Genomic DNA, 23,583 nt, shown 5'->3' with positions numbered 1-23,583 from the left:
TAAGTTCAATTCAGTACTTTATTATCATCACTGACCAGAATGCAATAACTTAAAAGCAGATGAAACAGAACCAAACAATATAATTCTGCTAAATCATCAATGCAAAGTTTTTCAGGTTTTACAAATTGTACAGCAAAACCTGGCCACATTCATGTGAATTTAAGTCACATTGATCTGATAATAACAGCTACACACTATTTCCATAGAGCAAATTAAAATTGTCTGGATACTTCGTTAAACAAGGAATGATAAATTAAATCATTGTATCCTTATTAAACAAATATAATAATGGATTCAACAGACTCTACAAGAGCACAATCTTGGCTCATAACTACTGTATTATAGAGTGCATATCTATTAAAAAGCATGTTCCCATCATTCCCTCCTGTTGTTGATATTGTTAAAGATTCACAGTCTTCAATTCAATTCACAATTGGGACTGGTAAAAACTTAATAGTTCAAGTCATAACCAAGGACCTCAGATGCTACCTGTTAAGGGTAGGCAGGTCTGAGTAGGGCATTGTTTTTTTCAAAGTCAGGATATTCAGGTCTAATAAGTCCCCAAAATTTCCATGTACTTTGCAATATTTTGTTATTTTTCTAGCTGTTTCTCTTCAATTCATGCATCACCTGGTATTGCAATAACAATGAACCAGTCATTTTTCTTTTCCACAATAGTGATGCCAGGCTTGTTGTGACCCAGATGTCTGTCTGTTTGGATCAGAAAGTCCCACAGAATCTCAACTTGCTCATTTCCAAGAATTTTGTCAATTTGGTATTCCCAGTAATTGGTTCAAACTCAAACTTCTGGCAAAACTTACAAAATATGATTTTGGCAATTTGATCATGATGTTGTAAATAATCAGTCTGTGAGATATTGCTGCAACTACTGATAAGATGATCCACTGTTTCATCCAAACAAATAAATAAACAAATTTCACAAAATGTTTTTTTCAATTTTTAAAAAAATTAATTATAACTAAATATATCACATTGTTTTATATTATTGCACAAAATTACATAGTGGTCCCAAAAGGATTCTGAGGCTTGCCTGTTGCTATATTAACTGGAAAATTTTCTTCAAGTCACTGTTTATTCTCTATGGCCCATAGAACATAATTTCTTAGTCTTTTGCAAAAGAAGATTAGCTGTCGTGTCAAGTGCTTGAATGATACCCATTTTTCAAATCTTCAAAAAAGTGTTTAGCTTGTAAATTTAGTTAACAATCCTCTAAATCCATATGGAAATAATTTGGATGGATGAACTTGTAGGAAAAGAACATTGTGTAATAGACCCTTATGTAACAATATAAGACCATTTATTATTATTCACTGTTTTTTTTTCCCGACAAAAGAATCTCTAGGGGATACCTAACTAATCTTAACATCCAACATTGTCAAGTTCAAAAGACCAACTCCTAAATCTTCTTATCTGCTAAACGTATTAGTTCAGCTATTGATATGAATCTGTGCTGGCATTAATTCTGGAATTGTCTGAAGCTTCTCAAGATCACATCCAAGATTTCTTCTGGTAGCTCATGACAGCCATTATATAGTACTAACTACACATATTCAGAATAGATTGTATATTCAATTACTTTTTTTTATGGACTTCAGCTGTATATTTAACAAACAATAGATTTTTCATTCCTCCTAAATATGGTATTTTACTAACTGTTGGGCATACCTTGGAGTTTCCGCTATTTCTGGCACATCCAGCCAAATTCACTATTTGAATATATTACATTATTCATAGTGATAGTATGAATGAAAGATGTTTAGTTGGACCACCCTAGCAATAAAACTGCTTTTTTGGTGAAGTTTGATTATGTGCTTTGTAACATTTAATCCTGTGTTTATTGATGGGATAATTTTCCCTATTCAGCTTTGTTTGGAAGGAAAAATGTTAATTTCTCTTCCTGAAAAGAAACAGGGTTGAGAAATCTGGCTAGTTCCTGTGTCTATTTGTTCTGGTGATTGGTTTAACAAGCAACTGCTCCTGTGTTTGCTCTTTTGCTACATTCTAGCCCTAATGTATTCTTTGTAGTTAGGCTTATCTCAAATGTTTACACTTCAGCTTTCCTAGCTGGGTTGTGAGTTCTGGCAATGAGCCAGACAAGGCTTGTGTTTTAGGGAGGATTTAAACTGTTGTGATTTCATTATTTGTATTGTGTCTGAATTTTTATTGCCTCATGGTTTCTTTTTCTATCTGGAGAAGGGGTATTCTTTCACTGCTGTAGTGGTTCCTGGTACTGTTCTTTTAGGGTGCACTTCCAAGAGGCAAGAGGCAAGCTTGGCACTGATTTTTTTACTGCCTTTCTGGAGGCATGTGATCTTTCCTTAAATCTGGATGATTTCCTTAGGATATCTTGTAAAGTGGGTGAGACCAGCTGGTATTTTTAAGTGGTGCAAATAGATCTAAGGATTGCTTCTCCTGGGTGTGAAAAGGTGCTTTGTCAGCTCACTGAGCACAAGAGTCTCTTGTCTATGGGGATTCTTCGGTCATCCAGGTCATGGCTGTCCCAAGGGTGCTTTTTTTCAAGAGCCAACTGGACTTTCTTGATTTCCAAAAAGTCCAGTTTCCTCTTGAAGAAGCACCTTTTGTGCTTTTGCATTACTTTGGAGTAGCCAAGGTACATGATTGTTCACTGATAGTAAGATTTTTTTTTAAAAAAAATAGGAGGTAGGGGTATAGAGCCTCCAATTCATTTTAGTTTTGTCTCTCATGACAGGCTATTAACAAAAAAAGAAAAAAAAATCTCAGAGGGCTTAAGAAAAGACTTAAGAAAGAAATATTAATGCATAACTAGTACGTTCCATAGGTATCTAAATAAACTTCAAGCCTGGTGCCATGTTACTAAGCCTTATTACGAGACAAAACTAAAATGAATTGGAGGATTGCATTACAGTAAAAGAAAATAACTAAAACAACTGAATATTTATTTATTTATATCCCACCTTTATTATTTTACAAGTGAATAAGAATGAAACGAGCTCAAAAAAATAAGTTAGGAATATAGGAAAGCAAATAAAAAGGTAAATTTATCTTTACTTGATATATTTTTAGTAATTTGGGGTGGAAATGGTAAGTAATTCACCAGCATCTGAGGCACATTGTGCCCCCACTTCCCACTTGCTACAAAATTACACAGACGGAATCATCTATTTTTAGCAAGAGAGATGAAAAAAAAAAATTAATAGGTCCCTGAAGGAAATTATAGTTTGCAAGGCTATAATGCACCAGCTAAACATGCTACAACCAAGTGTGGACAGCTGGATTTATTGGAAATAAAATTCTGATAAAAGCTTTCCTTTTGGGTAACTAAATCCAAGAGACTTTAAGAGTCTTAAAGTATTTCTCTATTGTCCAAAGGTTGAATAGAGTTTTAAAGTTGGATTCCCCATAATCAGTCCTGTAGTCATCAGTCCTGTACTATTTCTAGTACTGACATTTTATTTTTTGCAAAAAAGAAAGAAAAAGAAAAAATCCTATGAATGGAGCATGAAAATCCTTACACTTAACTTAGGTTTAAGCCTGCTGTGGGCCTAGATGTCCCATATTTCATTATACAGTCATCCATTTACTTATCAACAGCTAATGCATAATCTATTCACTACATATAAGTCTTATAGAAAAATAAACATTTATTGCACTCAATGACCAGCCCATAAAGCCTAAGAGATAAATAAACAAATTTTCTGAAGCTGAAATTATTAGGAAACCCATCCCACAAATCTTTTTGACACAGGGAGCAAAACAATTAGGGAAGTTATCAAGGGGTAGAATAATGAAAACCAACAATGCCAGCAGCAAATTCCACCAACTCACAAAAATAAAACAAACTCAGAAGAAGCACTAGCAAATATCTGAAAGAAATTCCAAATCATTCTGGGAATGAGATAAAAAAACAAACGTCTCTTGTATAATTTGTGTAACAATGGGCAATGTACTGTAGGGAGAAAGACAAACCAAACTTACTTGAAATGGTTTCTCTGCTCAGCAAAGAGAAGAGAAGACTTCATATTAATTCTTTGTTGGCATTCAATGATAGATAATACAAACATCTGGACTGAACCTTTGGGGGATGTGACACTTTCCAAATTATCATCTACCATTTCTAAGTTTCAAGAGACAAAAGATGTGATTTTAAAAAAAGAGGAATAAAGGAATTGAGTTTTCAGAGGATTCTCTTGCAGCTCTTCCCAGGTTGTCAGTAAACAGTCTGGCAAAATGACAAATGACTGTAGTTAGAATAACCTTTATGGCCACTTTAATATTCTAATCATGCTTAGTGTGGAAGAGCAGGCCGTGCTGTCTTCTTTCCCTCCCATCTGAGCCTTCTATCCAGTATCAGAATGGCAGAGAGTTGCCAATAAAGCTGCAACCTTGAAACAGGTGTGAGTGGAGAACAGAGAGATGCGTGTTTTGGAGCTCTGCAGCCAAACCTGGTTAAGTAGCTAAACAAAAGAAGGCATTTTTCCTTCAGAAGTGGACTTTTGAGTGGTTGACTCAAAAGTATTGGAAAGAAGTCCAGATGTCCAACAGGACAAAGCACAGTGTAAAAAAAAGTGCAAGAGCTCTCCATACAGGCTATTAACAAAAAAGAAGAAATCTCGGAGAGCTTAAGAAAAGACTTAAAAAAGAAATATTAGTGCATAATAGTAATAGTGTATCTTAAAAGGTAATAGAGTAATAAGTAATAGTATAAGCATTGTCATGGTAGTAATTGAAGAGTAATAGTATATTGTAAAAGTAATTATGATACGAATAGGGAGAACAATACAACAGAATAAAGGAAGCACCCCTTCATATTACGGTTATATCTTTGTTTCTATGAAATAAATTATCCCACCATGCTTTATAGGAAGATATAAAGAAACTGACTGTCTAGGGTTCAGTGCTTTTGGGTCTCTCTTAAAGCTGGGTCAGTCTAATTAAGTACAGTTTAAAAAAGAACTCTTGACACTTAGAAACTGGATAAAAAATCAATTTGCTTGTTTCAGTTTTATCTGAGGCATTCTATTTCAAGTGAATGAATGTTTGGAGTTTCCTGTTTGCCAGACTAACCAACTGACTCCAGAGAAAAGATTTACAATTGACTTTTTTTCCCATGCAATAAACCACATGCAGATGCACAGTTATTGAGTGTAGGAAATATGAACATGGGTATGAGAAAATATTTAAATACTATTTATCCATCCAACCATCTGTTTGTCAATCTGTCTCTATCAACTGTCTCTCTGTCTCTCTGTCATCTGTCTTGAGTAATGCAGGCATGATCCAATACCACAAACTTCTCAAATATATCATAGCAATGAAGCAGGTGCAAACAAGTGTGCTTATGTTAATAGAATTCCAATTCAACTTTTTGTAAAAAGACTTGTAAAAAGTATGTCTTTGGTTCAAATGAAATATTTATGATTAGAAACATAAGAGGCATCCTTAAACTACATCAGACGGCTTATCGTTTAGTCCAATAATGTCTTTTGGAAATGGCTCTTCAGCAGCTGTGCAAATCCATCAAAAGAGATGCTTTTGAATGCATTGGAGAATATACAAATCACTTTTTTTCACACTGTTAAAGCTGATTCAGAAACCGTCCTAGCTATCTCTGCACATGTAAGTGTGGACAGGCACAGACAGCCAAGTTTTTTGAAACTGCCATTAGATCCTGAAAAAAGTTGGAGGGCTTTAGAAGTTTAAAGAGAAGTCCTTTGTAGATGATCCTTCATATGCTAGAACATTTTTTATTAGTCCTGCTAATATTTGATCCTTTAAATGTTTGTTTCCAATACTGGAAATAGCCAGATATATGAATTACAGTACTCTCTGCCAGGGTGTTGGATAGTCTGTGATCTATCTGGAAGTTATCAAGGTTGGAAAAGGCTATGCACAAGGAAATTCAAATGTTTGAACCTAATATACTTGGGTCTAAGGTTGGATTATAATCCCAATATAGAAAATATCTGTACTGAACAGAACAGACATTAACATTAATATCTACATCAATATTCTTTTATAAGAAATAAAATAAATAAATATGGGGTACGTAACACTTTTCTTCTTAAAATGACTTTTTAAATGAGTTCAGTTCACACATGCACTACATCTTCATTATACAATGATACCAACTTTGTGGTTTTTTTACAGTTCAGATCAGAATAGATTGTCACAGATATAATGGCAGAAGTTTATTTCCAATATTTGCTTCCATGAAGTTCAAGCCCACATTAGGAAATGGTCCATCACAGCTAAATAAATTATCATCAGGCATGTGTGAAACAGACATGGATGCTGTTTAGTCGACGTTGTATTGTTTGATTTCTAAAGGTACAGAGATGAACTAGACATCATTAATAAAGTGGGCAGTTACATGTCTTTCGAAACTCAGATTTTTATTTAAATTCAGGACTCTTCCTTTAATGTTAACTCTCCAGCAAGTGTTATACACTGGTATTCAATATGCCTAAAGACAGATTCTGTATCTAATTACTGTTGAGCAAAATATCCTGTGTGAAATTTAGCAATCTATTTTTAAGGCATGTTGACATCACCACACATTGTGCACATGTAGTCAATAAATGAAAAGTTATAAAAGGAAGTACCTTCTTCAATCAGTCTGTCTTAAATCATTTTCCAACAGCTTTATTAGATGGTTCTTGTAGTTCCAATACCGTAAGAGAGAGGTAAGATCAAATATATTTCTATTTACTTTTGTAAAAGTTTTAATTGTCTTTTAAAAATCTCAGTAAGATCCTTAAGTGATTGAAGGCAAATATACATGTCTTAGGATAACAGGAGTATTAATTTACCAACTTATCTGGTACTTAGAAACTGAAGACATACCAGCACAAAGAAACAACAATCACCAGCCATCAACATACCAATCAACCAATAGGAAGATGACTCTTTTTTTAAATATAAATTTTATTTGGGTTTTCACAAAAAAACCCACAATACAAATAAAACATCTTTTTTTGAGAATAGCATGATCACGGGTTATCAGTTCTTCATACAGACACAAACTCAATTTCATGTTCATTTTTGTGTTCTATTCAATGTCTTATTACTGCTTAACATTTTCTACATAGTTTTTCCCCTCCTTTGATTTTCTCAGCTTTATTTTTAATTATCTAATATCTCAGTTCAAATCATTATATTTGTACTTTTATCTGTCCTGTTTCAATTTCATATTATCTTTTCTCATTAGATAAATTTTCCCCTGTAGTTACTAATTGGACTATGACACCTTTATATCTTTTAATTTTGTCCATTTAATTCTTATTTAAATTCTTATTCAATTTATACCTTTAAGATTATAACAATCAATATAATACATAACTTCCAATTGAGTTCTGCTTGGTACATTCTTAAAATACACACTATATTCTCTCTCTCTCTCTCTCTCTCTCTCTCTCTCTCTCTCTCTCTCTATATATATATATATATATATATATATATATATATATATATCTTTGGTTGTTCGGGTTTTCTCCCACGTAAGATTCAAGTATCTAGGCAACGTTTCGATGAAGTCTCATTCATCATCTTCAGGCTTCTGTCTCCGGCTCTGTGCTTCTCAGAGTAATGGAGAATGCAGCTGCTTCCTCCTTTTAACTGCCAGTGGGGGTGGGACTTGATTGGGTGGGGGCTTGGCTGTGTTCTGATTGGGTGGGGGGGTTCTCATTGGTAGGGGGTTTGGCTGTGTTTTGATTGGTTGGGGGGTTAGCCGTGTTCTGATTGGTTGGAGGCGTGTTCTGTTCAGGTGGGGGCTTGGTTGTGCTCAGGTTAGTCTTAGTTGCTGGGGGATTTGAGCTGGTGAGCTGTGATCTTGCTGTTTGGCTTCGAGTTCGTGGTCGTGCTTCATCTTCATAGTGGGTGTCGGTTTGCTTCATGTATGGCTCAGAGGGGTTTGAAGTGGGTAGTGATGCAACTGCAGTGCAGCTTCTGGTCCATGGTCGTGTCTCATCTTCTGAGTGGGTCTGAGTCTGTTTTCTACATGGAAGTGTGGTGGTGGCATCTTGTGTGGCTCTCATGGGTGTGGGTCTGGTGTCCTTCTTCATGTTAGGTACTCGTCTGTTCATGAGGGCGGGTTTCTAAATGGCTGGAAGGTGGGAGGTGTCATCTCGTTTGTTCATGCTGTGTGGGCGTTTTTCTATCTCTATGGCTTCTCTGATTATTCAATACAACCCCCCCAAGCACATCCTAGATCTGACCAACCACTGGGGGTTGTATTTGTTTCGTATGGCTGTCTAAATCCAAAATAAAAGCCTCCCCCATCAGTGAAGAAATCCAGCAACGAATCATACCCAGAGAGAAATCATCCAGATGTCCCAAGCTTTATGGTCTCCCCAAGATACACAAAGAAGGAACCCCACTCAGACCAATAGTCAGCTCCATAGGCTCACCTCTACAAAACCTGGCCAAATTTCTTGCCAGACAACTACAACCCTATGCAGAATCCATCAACTCACACGTAAGAAACTCATTCCAGTTCATCGAGATCATAAAGAAACAAAACTTACAACCTAGCGACCTACTAGTAAGCTTCGATGTCATATCCCTCTTCACCCAAGTGCCAATAAAAGAAGCCTTGACAGCCATCCAAAACAAATACAACCCCCCCAAGCACATCCTAGATCTAACCAACCACTGCCTATCCAATACTTACTTCACCTACAATGGACAAAAATACAAACAAATAGAAGGAGCACCCATGGGACCACCCCTCTCACCTGTCATCGCAAACCTCTACATGGAACACTTTGAAACACAAGCTCTAGAAAAATACGACCACAAACCCAAACTCTGGCTCAGATACGTAGATGACACCTTCATAATCTGGCCACACGGGAAAGAAAAAACTGAACAACTTCCTCACACACCTCAACAGCCTACACCCCAAAATACAATTCACCATGGAAACAGAAGCCAACAATCAACTTCCTTTCCTAGATGTCTTGGTATACAAAAGATCCAATGGCTCCCTAGGACACACCATCTACCAGAAGAAAACACATACAAACTGCTATCTACATGCACTCTCACACCACCACCCAGCACAGATCAATTCCGTAGCCAAGACACTCATCTCCAGAACAAAATGCTTAGCGATGAACAACACCAAAAACCGAACTACACACTCTCACCAACGTACTTACAGCCAATGGATTCCAAAGAAAGAAGATTACCCACCTAATCCAAAAAGAAACCCCAACCAAAATCCAGGACAGAGAACAAGAAAACGGCAAAGCCCTCCTCCCATATATAAAAGGCACTACAGACAAAATTAGCAAGATCCTCCAAAAACACAACATCAAAACAGCATTCTGCACAAACAGAAAAATATCCACCATGCTAAGAAACCCCAAAGACAAAATCGAATTAGAAAACCAAGGAGTATACGAAATCCCTGCACTGCCTGCCCTACCACATACATTGGACAAACTAACAGAAGAATAAGTGCACGCATTGAAGAACATAAGAACTCAATCAAAAAGAAGAAACGACCTCTTCCCTGGTCCAACACCTCAAAGCCACAGGACATGAAATTGATTTTAAAAATACCAGAACCATCGCCAAAACCGAACACTTCAACAGCAGAATAATCAGAGAAGCCATAGAGATAGAAAACGCCCACACAGCATGAACAAACGAGATGACACCTCCCGCCTTCCAGCCATTTGGAAACCCGCCCTCATGAACAGACGAGTACCTAACATGAAGAAGGACACCAGACCCACACCATGAGAGCCACACAAGATGCCACCACCACACTTCCATGTAGAAAACAGACTCACACCCACTCAGAAGATGAGACACGACCATGGACCAGAAGCTGCACTGCAGCTGCATCACTACCCACTTCAAACCCCTCTGAGCCATACATGAAGCAAACCGACACCCACTATGAAGATGCAGCACCACCACGAACTTGAAGCCAAACAGCAAGATCACAGCTCACCAGCTCAAATCCCCCAGCAACTAAGACTAACCTGAGCACAACCAAGCCCCCACCTGAACAGAACACGCCTCCAACCAATCAGAACACGGCTAACCCCCACCCAATCAAAACACAGCCAAACCCCTACCAATGAGAACACACCCCACCCAATCAGAACACAGCCAAGCCCCCACCCAATCAAGTCCCACCCCACTGGCAGTTAAAAGGAGGAAGCAGCTGCAATCTCCATTACTCTGAGAAGCACAGAGCCGGAGACAGAAGCCTGAAGATGATGAATGAGATTTCATCGAAACGTTGCCTAGATACTTGAATCTTACGCGGGAGAAAACCCGAACAACCAAAGATCCACATATAAATACCGCGAGAACCTCAGAAAAATAATATATATATATATATATATATATATATATATATATATATATATATATATATATATATACATATACACATACATATATATACATATATCTTTAAATAAAACACTCATTCCATTCCAATTCAATTCTATCATTAATATTCATTAAAATCTTAACATCTTTTTCTTTTCAATTGAATGTCATACTTCCTTGTGAACACTTATAGATTTTCCATAATTAATTCTTTTTTTCCATATTTCTCTTCACTTATATTTTTATAAATCATTAATAATAATGTTGTTAACACAGAAGATATTGTTAGATATAAAGATATTTTGAATGAAAAGGGGGAACTAAAAAATAAACAAGAAATAAGTGATCAAGACATTGATATGAAATGGTATTCACAAGCGCAGATATAGTCTAGATATGAGAAAGATGCAAGACTATATGGTTTTTATAAAGAATTAACAGAATTAGACAAGATACTAACAAGGGTAGAAGAAAAGTTGATTAAAAAATGTACAGCTACCTATTATACATTAAATTGGAAGAAGAACAAGTAAAGGAACAATAATAACATGGGCAAAAAACTTTGGTTATACAATTGAATTAGATAAATGGCAAATATTGTGGGACAGGAACTATAAATTAACAATGTAAACTGCCTACAAAGAAAATCTATATAGGATGTTTATAGGTGGCATTTTGCACCAGCGCGGATGGCAAAGGTGTTTAAAGATAAGTCAGGTAAATGCTGGAAGTGCCACCAGATACCTAGGTCATATTATTATATATGGCAGACTTGCCCCAAAGTAAAAAATACTGGACAAAAATACATACATGGTTGGAAAAAATGATTAAAAAACATAATTATTTGATTTGAAGCCAGAAATATTTCTATTGGGGATTCTACCCAAAAAATATAGTAAAGAAAATGCATATTTAGTTATTCATATATTAACTGCTGCTAGAATTGTATTTGCACAAAGCTGGAAGAGTGAAGAGATACCTACAGATGAGAATGTGATTAGGAAAATATTAGAATGTGCAGAAACGAACAGACTAGCGCTTGCAATTAAGGAGAAAGAGAAAACTGAATATCATTTGACATGGGATTTATTTTATCAATGGTAAATAACAAAAATGGAAGTTAGAAACAGGGAAACAAAATAAAGCAAATATGTTAAAAGAGCTAAGCAAATATTATGATTAGTATGTTGAATATTACTATTTTAATATTGTAGAATCAATACCAATGTAATGAATGATGTTGAAAATTTTGATTACTGTTCAACAAAGATGATTGTACCCAGACAACACACTGTTCAACTGAAGATGAAATTATTATATTAAAAATAAAATAATAATAATAAACAGAAAAATTATGAGATTATTTGTTTAATGTACTTTTGGACTGCTTTTTGGAAGGGGAAATAAAGATGAGAATCAATCCAGACTCACATGAAGTTAAGATGTTAAACATCTATTGACATATAATAAGAGTTACAATTGGAATAGGTGATTATAAACCTGTCCATGTTCCTCTTCTAACCAAAATTCCTTTATGAGCACCTGAACCACCTTTTCAGAGATAGTCAGTGAATGTCCACCTTGCTACATGCAAGTGCTGATTGGTTTCTTTTTCAGGTAATCTGTTGACCCAATCACTTCTTTTGGAATCCATTGCAGATACCTATTGCAGATATCTATTCATCTTACTATACTTAGTAGCCAGGAATCCTCTTAATCCTTAACAGTTCCAGTTGCTGCTGCTGCTTGGCACCTACTTTTCTAGACCCTCTTTTCATGAAAGCATCAGCAACAGAATCTGATTCTCTTGTTCTTGACTACCTTTGGCAAATATACTTTGTCTAAGCGAGCACTCCGCAAAGCCAGAGCTGCAAATGCTGCAACAAGGTGTCCGTACATGTCTGCCTGACATGTGGCAGAACATTTTGTGCCTGTATAGGCCTTATCAGCCACCTGTGGATATACCATGGACAGCTCACAACTTGTTAGATGTCAAGGTTCTCTTCAAACACGATGGACAAATATCATACTTTGTCTACAAAAATATAGATACTGTACTAGATTCAGTCGTGGGATTCAAATACTGTAATAACCTGTTTTCTGCCCTAATGACTGGATGGGTGGGCATGGCCCGGATGTGTGACAGGCAACATTTGGCTTCCCTGTACATCCTGGGAGCAAAAACAGGCTGCGGGGAGGCTACACTGTACCCCCTGTGCCCCATTTTGGGCCTAGTAGGCCTCCCTGCACTTACCTGGGAACCAAAATGGGGTGTGTGGGGATTCCTGGAAGGGGCGGGATGGGGACAGGAGGGACCAGCCAGAAATTTAAAAACTGGTTCGGCAAACTGGTGGTGCAAACTGGTTGAATCCCACCACTGACTAGACTGCATGTGCTTCAAGTGTTTAGGACCTCTTTCTAACTGGCTATATTCCTCAACTATGCATCTGATTCTCAGACAAGCAAGGAAAATAAATTGGACTTCCTTTAATCTTAACATTTGCCATGCTGAGAAGAGTATCTGCCTGAATGCACAGATATTTAGGCAAATATTTAGTTTGGCAACACAATTGTATTTTTTTTTTTTTTTGAATAATAATTAATTGAACTGAAATCAACTAAAATCAGCTATCATCCATGGTATAATATAAAAAAAAACCAATTCTTTTTATGCTGCCTCAGTGTAAGTACGATCTCCAAATCATGTGAAATAAAGATTTTACTTTATTTTGCTTTGGCCAGATTCCATTATATGTACTATGTTCATTTTCAGCTTTAGAAAGGTTGAGAAAAATTGGAAGATTTGCAGAGAAGGGCCATAAGGATGAGCAGAAGATTATAAATTAAGCCCATAAAAGCCCATTAAAGAAGGATTCAGTATGTTCATCCATGAAAAAATATAACAGAGGACTAATATTGTAGCACTTTTCGCATACCAGTAACCTCATACAGTCAAGACCTGTTCTCTCTTTCCATAATTCAAAATATACTGATAATAGATTTAAGATAAAGGAAGATTATTTTAGTTTGTTAGGAAGGAAAAAAAAACTTCATAATAGTAAGAGCAGTTCAACTACAGAATCAACATCTCAGCATAGACTTTTTTTTTAAATTTAATGCATTTAAGCAAAGGTTAGCTAGCACTCAATATTGGATTATTTAATTTGGACACTTAGCAAAAATTGAACTCAGTGACATGATTTCTTCCAAATTTAGAATTCTATGATATATACTGTTTAAGGTTTTTTTATAAACCATTAATCCAAAACTGAACCTGACCCATAACTAACTGATTGCCAATGCAGTTGCTTCAAGTGTAGATGTAATATGTCCATGGTTATTTGGCTTGACAGAAATAAATCTCAATTTATTAGGCATCATACAATCCATCATTGTTTTTAGACACAAGCTGAGGACATTTATAGCATTACACTTTATGGAGAAATAGATGAAACTTAACTTCCAAACTCTGGAGGATAGCCTTGGTGGCATCATATATATATTAGAGAGCATTAGGAGAAAGATATTACATTCTACAGTATAAGGTCTAAGACACAATAGTCAATACAATTGTCTTTTCAGCCTCTTTATAAAAAGGCATCCAATTTCCATCTCAGAGGAAAGATTTATTGTTGTAAGTGGTATCAAAAGCTGCTGAGAGATGTAGCAGAATCAATACAGTCACACGTTCTCTATATATTTCCCTGATTGAACATCTATGAGGGCAGTCACAGCTTTTTCAATCATAAAAGAGCCTTGAACCCAAGCTAGAATGGACCAAGACAATACTGATCTGAGAAGTTTCACCCCCTCCTCCAGGTGTGGGTGTACTATAATATTTCAAAGTTAGCAGTATTATTCTATCACACAACTATTCATTCACCCATCATTCCCTTGAGCTACCAAAACAAAAGTCAAGATGGCCAAGTAATGAAAGAATGAATCCTTAAGCAGTTTAAAAGCTTCATTAACTTCTTTGTTAATGGGCTACTTGAGGGACCCAATGTAGCTGCTAAATAAACACAATGATATTATTTCTTGATGTTCAGTTAGCCTTATGACAGATGTTCAAAACCTGAGTTCTAGCTTTTTCCTGGAAGGCTTAATTCTATAGACTTCTCCAAAAACTAGGAACGGTATTGAAGAAGAATTTATGAATGGTTTATTCAACCAAATATGTTTCAAAAAGACTGAACTGATCTAGTAAACTGAATAAGACTATATCTATACTTGGTTTAGAAGCATTTGTATTTTGACATATTTGTAGTATTATGCTACAATTTCCTATTCTAATAATACGTCTATATTATTTTTGCAAAATGCAAATGTTCTAGAGAAAAATATTGTTGACTCTTGAAAAATTTCAAAGTTGAAGAAGGAGAGCAATAAAAATCAAGTAAACTACAAAGTGAAACTGAAAGAATAACAAAGAAGTTAATGATCTGTGCCTTGGAACATACTGGTAGCCAAACCATCATTTGGTTCACTTGACATTGTAACAGAGGTTAATGTAAAAATGACATTTGAAAAAGAAAGAGACATGTAAGAAATTGTATTTCACGAAGTGTTCAATCATCAGTTATTACCATTGTATGTTTGGAAAATCTGTCTTTCTGAACAGGTCCCTGAATTTTTTTTTAAAAAAACCCATACATTTAGAACCTTGCAGAATATTTACAAAACCTTCTGTCAAAATTGTAAATTATTTAGATAATTTATCTTCTCTAGATCCATCAAAGTATTATCTAGCATTTTAAATAAAACCTCAAACATAAGCAATATTCAGTTATTAAACTCATAGGGAACAGTTAAAGTATCTGTTAAGACAGGGGTGTAAAACTCAATTACAATTGAGGGCCACATCAGGGTTGTGGTTAACTTTGGCGGGCTGGGTAGGCATGGCCAACTGGTTGGGCATGGCCAACTTGATGCCTCTCCCCAAACTGCTGCAGGTTTCCTCTTTGCATTGGGTAGACTCGGTTGAAGCTACGTTGGCCTTATCTTTCCTCTTCGCACTGAGTAGACCAGGCCGAAGCCACACTGGCCCAATCTTTCCTCTTCACATTGGATAGCCAAGGACAGACCCATGTAGGCTGGATCCAACCACACCTTGAGTTTGACACCCCTGTGTTAAAATATAGAATGAAATTTAGTCACTGATGCAATTTATATTATTAAAATTAGCATGGAATCATTTTCATGAATGAATATTTCCCTGGATTTAAAGCAAAGTCTGAAAATTATTTTCTGTCACATATTAACAAGTCTGTTCTCCAGAAGAGGGATTTTGGTCAGCCATGTTGATTCTTTCTTACAGGATGTGTGAAGTTTTGATTGCCTAGAGAAATAATTTGAAAGTCACAGCCAGTAGTGGGATTTAATTTTTTTTTTTACTACTGGTTCTGTGGGTGTGGCTTGGTGGGCATGGCAGGGGATGGATACTGAAAAATCCCATTCCCTGCCCAGCACACTAACCTGATTTCCAGCTCTGTTCTCCTGTGCAGGGCAACCAAAGAAGACCCAGTCAATGGGACTTGGGAGGCAGAGAATAGATGGGAGCGGGGCCAGTCAGAGGTGATATTTCGAATTACTCAAAATTTCTGCTACCAGTTCTCCGAACTACTCAAAATTTCTGCTACCGGTTCTCCAGAACTGGTCAGAACCTGCTAAATACCCACTCTGGTCACAGCTATACTTCCTTTTCCTGAAAACAGCCAAGGGCTAAAAGATTTTCTTTCCAAATGCTCTTGTCAGGATTGTCTATAGATAAAGATTTCTTTCTGCAACATTTTCAGTGCAAATAGAAGAAAAGTACTATAATTTTCTTCCCAGCACTTAATTACTCTATTAAATCATATTCATGAGAAATGCTTCCTAATTCTGTCACATTTACCTTCAGCCTTTCAGAAAGATGACTGTCTTTAGATGAAGCTCTCCACAGCAAAAAATTCATGCAGGTGCTTGCTTGCTTGCTTTCCTTTTTTTTTTCAATCAGCTGCTACACATATCTGTTAATTCTACAGGGGAAACAATAAAAATAAACACAGTAAAAGACAAGGAGTGAAGAAAAGATGTACAGCTGACAACAAAGAGAACAATCTATTGATATAGAAGACCAAGTATTTTAAAAACAGAATGCATTTCATTCTTTTCACAGTAACAAAGGTTCCTGCATGTCATTAAAAATATCTCCATTATATAACAGGATCTCTGGGACTAACAGAGTGAAGAAATGAACACATTAATCATAATATTCAATGGTTTATGCTACATCTAAAAAGGTAGTAGCAAGACAAAATAACAGCAACAACTACAATATTTTTAGTTCTTTCGATCTGTATTGTTTTTGTCAATTTTGGGAATTCTGGAATTAAAATTCAAGTGATCTCCAGACCTATATTATTTCCATACCCTTTTTTGGCTGTTACAATGGCTGTACCTCTGTTATATGTTTATACTCAATATAAAAGCAATAAAAAGAATTTAACTTTTAAATAACAAGATATTTAAACCCTGTCTTTAGTTGTATTTTTAGACTGATCTCAGTAAGACTTATGTAAAGTTGTTTCCATCAATATATATATATATTCTCTTAAGTTTTCGTGGGTACTTGCATGTATAGCATTCAGCTTTGTTCAGGTATTTTCCCACGTCATTGTAGTTGTGCTTTTAAAGTTGTAGCAACGTTTCGGCAGAATCTCATCTGCCATCATCAGGCTTCTGGTTCACAGACGGACACAACCAGAAGCCTGATGATGGCAGATGAGATTCTGCTGAAACGTTGCTACAACTTTAAAAGCACAACTACAATGACGTGGGAAAATACCTGAACAAAGCTGAATGCCATATATTTATATTTACATTTACATTTATATTTATATTTATATTTATATTTATCTCAAAACATGCTCTACTGTATAATGTCAGCCAAGTCCATATCTCTATATGCCTATCCAGGATAATCTTGGGTGGCAGTATATCTTGCAGTCCTGTGCTATGCTTTCTTTCTTCTTCTGTTTTTCAAATTCATAGGATCAGCACCAACTTTTTCTAAGCTTGATTTTGGCTTGTAACACTGTCTTGCTATGATGTTGTTAGGAATGTAGGTCACCTAACAGCTATTTGGGTTGGAAATATATAAACCAGGATAGATATTTTAATACTGTCTCTTTAAGAAAATGCAAAACTGTAATTAGGTGTGGTTTCTCAAACGGCCATAAGATGGAGCCAGAAACCTGGATTGTCTTAGTCTTAGTCTCAGAAGAGAGTGTATCTCAGTGAGTTTCTGTTTTCCTTCTGTTGGAGAGTATTGCTGTTCCTCCATTTTTCCTCATTATTGACTGATATTCTTGGATTTGATGTAAATCTGATACTGAACTGTTTTTGACACTGAACTTTGTTATTGGATTATCCCTGGACTGAAAACTGTCTGATCTTACCTGTGAATGACTTTGGACTGCTTGTTTGAACTTTGCTTAAAAGTTTCTGGAAGTAAAAACCTACATTTACTGTACAGTGTATCTATGTGCTGTGTGTGTATTATTCAAACACTTCTCTCAAATATGTCTCCCTGTATGCACTCATTCTTCTAACGGGGAATTACCTCAACAGATGTCATACTAAACATATTTAGAATAGAATAGAATAGAATAGAATAGAATAGAATAGAATAGAATTCTTTATTGGCCAAGTGTGATTGGACACAAAGACTGTGTCTTTGGTGCATATGCTTTCAAGTGTACATAAAGAAAAAATAAAATACATTCATCAAGAATCGTAAGATACAACACTTAGTGATAGTCATAGGTTACTATAAGCAATCAAATCATACATAGATTACTAATATGCAATCAAAACATACTAGGAAAACAAATAAAAATATAAATTGTAAAGATACCAGCAACATGGTTATAGACATAAGTGAGAAGAGATCGGTAATAGGAAGGATGAGAAGAAGAAGAATAATTCAATCTTACTAAGTAATTTGACAGTGTTATCGGAGTTAGTTGTTTAGCAGAGTGATGGCATTCGGGGAAAAACTGTCCTTATGTCTAGATGTTCTGGTGTGCAGTGCCCTATAGCATTGTTTTGAGGGTAGAAGTTGAAACAATTTATGTCCAGGGGTCCGTAGATATTTTCACAGTCCTCTTTTTGACTCGTGCTGTATACAGGTCCTCAATGGAAGGCAGATTGGTAGCAATTGTTTTTCTGCAGTTCTAATTATGTGTTGAAGTCTGTGTCTGTCTTGTTTGGTTACTGTTCTGACCCAACCTGGTTCCAAGAGAGTCAACACCACACAAAGGCAGCAGCCCCCACCTTTTAAGGTTTCATCTATGAATTCTGTTTCTTCACAGATAAAAGGCTGCTTCCAACTAATTAGCTCTGGCAAGAAAGAGCCTTGCCAAGCTGTTTTTCAAGGCTGCCAAAAACCCACAGATAAGAAATAATTTACAAGAGTTTTCAAATGCTAACTATAATGTCCACGAGACTGAGTTTCAGTGTCTTTGCCTTCTGCAAAGAACGCTTCTTCAAACATGGTTTTTATACACTTGAGGGAGGAACCATTACCTTGCAGCCTTACTCTTGAGTTGTTCATACTGCTGTAACTGATCTCTCATATGAGTAATCCTCAGGAACCTTCTCATCACTGCTGCCAGCCCTCACAATCTCTGAAGGCAGCAGTCCACTCCCTAATAGTTCTGGCCCCACATCTGAGTCCACGCTTTCCTCCACTGTCCACACCTACTACCAGCTAACCACAACAGTTGCAGAGCCAAACCAGACAGTTATAGAGGTGCAGATGACTGACTCAATAATTATTCTGTAGAACTGAATCAGCAGTTCTTTGGGCAATTTGAATTTTCTGAGTTGGTGCAGGAAAATATTCTTTGTTGTGCCTTTTTGATAACATTTTTGATATTAGGTGTCCATTTTAAGTCCTGAGATATCATAGAACCTAGAAACCTGAAGGTCTTTACTGTTGATACTGTGTTGTCTAGTATTGTAATAGGTGGTAGTATGGGAGGTTTCTTCTAAAATCTACCACCATTTCTACAGTTTTGAGTGTATTTAGTTCAAGATTGTTCTGGTTGCATCACAAGGCTAGTTGTTCAACCTCCTGTCTCTATGCGGATTCATCATTGTCTCAAATGAGACCAATCACTGTTGTACATTGTTACCTGAGGATTCTTGTTGTTGTTATTTACTGTTTTCACTGTCAGAAAACTTGTAGGAGTGACTCCAAAATGAGACTTGTTCAAACTAAGGCATTTTCACAAGACAACTTTTTCATTATTTCCATTTTTGATTCAATACTGCATTGATATGGTCTTTTAATATGTACTTCTGATTCAACTATGGTACATCCAATAACACTTCCCTCCTTGGGCCGCCATGACCATCGGGGTACCAATCAAGGTGCTGCATGAGGCCGAGGGGCACATCGTCACCTGTGAGACCAGCATGGACAAGGTCTATCGTGGGAAGCTCATCAAGGCCAAGGACAACATGAACTGCCAGATGTCCAACATCACTGTGACCTACCACGATGGGTGCATGGCGCAGCTGGAGCAGGTCTACATCCACGGCAGCAAGATCCGCTTCCTGATCCTGCCCGACATGCTGAAGAACACGCCGATGCTGAAGAGCATGAAGAACAAGAACCAGGGCTCGGGCGCCAGACACGGCAAAGCTGCCATCCTCAAGGCACAGGTGGCTACAAGAGGAAGGGGCCAAGGAATGGGATGTGGCAACATATTCCAGAAGCGGTGGTAACTTGGGATCAACCCCTGCTTTGCTGAAGACAAAAGTGTGCTGTTTATATTTGTGTGTAGTTTAATAAATATGTTTCTTACAAAATAGGAAAAAAATATGTACTTCTGATTCAACTATGGTACATCCAATAACACTTCAAGCAACTTTTTTTTAATGTGGTGATATTTTGGAGATATCTGAGGAACTTTCCATTGGTGGAGCTTCTTGGTAGGACTCCTGGTAACAGGAATTAACATAATTTCTACATCCATAGAATTTGTACTAAATACTCTATATACTTTCATTCATGTGTACTAGCTATATACTTTTATAAATGTCAACCCCATTAGGTATACCAGATCATAAAATATACTTCACTTCTTCATGAAGAGCCAAAGAACAAATAGTTGTCCATGCCATATGTATTCTGTGAAGGGTTTTGTCTTTAGTCAAGCATGATTAAAAAACAAAAATGATATAGACTTGCTGGAAAAATATTATAAATCCAAAGAAATCAAAGTTTTTGAGTGTATCTGCCTGTTTCAGTTGTTCTTAATGTTGTTGGATTTTATTAGTTTCATTATACCTATTGTCAAAATTTTACCTAAAATCCATGCACCAATTTAGCCAATATTTTCCATATATGAGACTAAAGGTATATGGATTGGATTGTAGCTAGTTTAAATTCAGAAAGTGTAACTTAATTGATCCGTGGTTATTTTGTTTTTCAAAAACACATTGAATCCATTCCAGGCAAGTTATGACATAAAAGGAATCTAATGTAAAAAGAATTAATTTAAAGATTAGGTGAAAATGTATAATTTTTGAGAAAATAGATACAGATTTATCTTTGTGAGGGAATGTTATGGCCCAGGGAAGAAAGAAAACATATTTAAACCTTTTCTTTCCACCAGGGAGAGCAAGAAAAAAAAAATCAATGTACTTTTGTGAAATGTATTTTGCAAAACACTAGCAAGTTAAATAAATGGACCATGAGTACTCTTATGGTTTATATACCCAAAAAGGAAACACCTTCAGACTTTCTGCTTTTAAATAAACTCTTGTCCTTTTTACGGGTTATACAAAATTTTGCTGCACAAGAGGAATTCAGCAATTACTTCACTACTTACAGATTCATAAATGTCAGATGAATCTAATTCATAGATACCTGGATCATATTTCTTGATGAAGCCTCCACCTGCCTTTCTTGCAGCTAAGGTATGAAATACCCAGTTAGCTAGTTGGTGGATCTGAGCAAAATTATCCAAAGAGGAACAGGTGAAACTTATTGCTTGAGAAAAGATTAGTTCGTATTGATCCTTTGGCAGATCCTTGAATGCTAAAAATGTTTTCATCTATGATATTGAGCTCTTAAGGGGACAGAAGCAAAAGATATATTGTAGAGATATAGAATTATTAAGCTTCAAAAGTTGGATTATTCATTACTCATTGAATTGATATCATGGGTGTATTATAGTTGTTTTTAACAGTGGATAATTACATAACAATTGGTGATGATTTCCAATAGCCATCACCATCCTGTTTACAGTCAGACATCCATATTAATGCATGGATGAGGATTTCTGGTGAAGGCTTATGTAACTAAATGCATCTTTTTTTAAAAAAACAGGGGGTGGCTATTTATATAAATAAGGGAGGAGGATGCATCCCTCATTGGAAGCAGGTGGCTAACAGAGTTAATATCCCTGATTAAATATAAAAGAAATTAAATGAAATTTGTGGGGAGAATTTTTAGACAAAAGCTGCATCGTTCTAAAAGATCAAACTTGATGACTTTCAGATGAACATGTTCAGGGCTTGAATATAGTGGTAAACTTCAACCAGACAGAACTTCCTCCTGATGAAAAAGGCTAGATTATTGAAATAGCCCTATTTTCTTTGAAACCACTCATATTTTTTTTAAGTTGAAAAGAATAAACAAACTGGCATCTGCCAAATCATACATCAGAATCAAATCAGTGTCATGGTAATTAAGGTTCATGAAATGTCTAAGTATTTTGATCCATTTAGTAGATAAAGACTTCCATGCTGATGAATATGAATCATATGTTTCAGACAGAATTTACATATGTAAAGGGCAGTAAATTATGTGATTGAAAATAAAGTGATTAAATCTTAGTTTGATATTAATTTAACACATGCATCTGCTGAAATGTGCATAAGTGTATACTTATTCTCTAAGGTGTCCTTATGACTTTATCTTTACAGAAATTAAGGGATAAAATTTCATCTATTTATCTATCATCTATCTATCATCTATCAATCAATCTATCTATCATCTGCCTGCCTGCCTGCCTACCTACCTACCTATCTATCTATCCTCAAGCTTGGTATACAAAAGTTAGATTTATATTTCCTTTACATGTTGACCCAGTCTTTCTCTACATGATAGACAAGATATAGATATAGATAGTATTGAAGATGACATTGATAAAAGGATGTAGAAGTTGTTGCCCAGAGGAAAAGGTGGGGGGGACATTTTTTTAACTTCAGAAAATCCAGATCTGGAAACAGAGCAATGTAGCATCACTAATGACAGTTATTTAACTGATTATGATTTCACTGAAAATGTTTTAAAATTGTTTCAACTTTAATAATTTCAGTTTAGTAATACAGATGTATACATGGCATTATTTTAATTCTTCTAAGTCATCTGCAACAAAAAGGTGAATATAATACATATGCATCTAATAATAAATAGAAATAAAAGTTTAAACAAATTCACCAGAAAACATGGGTACTAAAAACAGTTCTTTTTCTCTGAAATTATATGGAAATGGCATTATAAAATATTTCTCTCTTTCCCTAAAAGTTTGAAATTTTATTTTGCAGATGGATTCCTAGATAAATTCCTTCAATTAAAGATAGAAGCAGATCCCTTAAAGATCCTACATTCTTCAAAGTGTCTTGCATTATGAATCAATTGGCTATCTATTTGGTTCCCCTGGAAACATATCACCTGTAGTTTACAATCATAGTATATTAATGCTCAAGGCCCATGTCCAAATAATCTGGGAGATACATTAGAAATAAATTAACCTGGATTGAACATACTCTGCTTAGTCAAGGCAATTTTTTGGTGTGTATTATTTATATTTTTTTGCAGTAATAATATAAATGTGACAAATTGCTTAATGTGCACCTTTGTTAATTCCCATTTGAAAATATGTATTTAATTGTTGCAATTATTCCTGTTTTAGGAGCATGTTGTTCTGAAGATCAGGTGTTATAACGTGTATTCTTTCCCTTTTTCCCATTGGTATTTCAAAAATAAAAATTATGGCCATAGAATATAAGGAAGACATAATTGCATTTGGGAACAACTTTCTATTTCTTTAGCTTCACTGATTTGCTGAATGAAAGAAAAGAAAGATGTTTTTGTGAAGATGTAGGAAAGGAAACTTTTTATAATAACTATAATACCAAAGTGAAAATGTGAAAAAATAAAAAGGGGTT

At 35.7% G+C, this 23,583-nt stretch overlaps 1 pseudogene; it reads left to right on the top strand.

Annotated features, from left to right (window-relative positions):
• Positions 1–19,746: 19,746 nt before the first annotated feature.
• LOC113434571 (small nuclear ribonucleoprotein Sm D3 pseudogene) lies at positions 19,747–20,222 on the top strand (annotated as a pseudogene).
• The last annotated feature ends 3,361 nt before the right edge of the window (positions 20,223–23,583 follow it).

The sequence above is a fragment of the Pseudonaja textilis genome, chromosome 6, assembly GCF_049901715.1.
Source record: "Pseudonaja textilis isolate UNSWEBS1 chromosome 6, rPseTex1.2, whole genome shotgun sequence".
Taxonomy (NCBI): Eukaryota; Metazoa; Chordata; class Lepidosauria; order Squamata; family Elapidae; genus Pseudonaja; species Pseudonaja textilis.
This window is presented reverse-complemented; position numbering and strand designations above follow the sequence as displayed.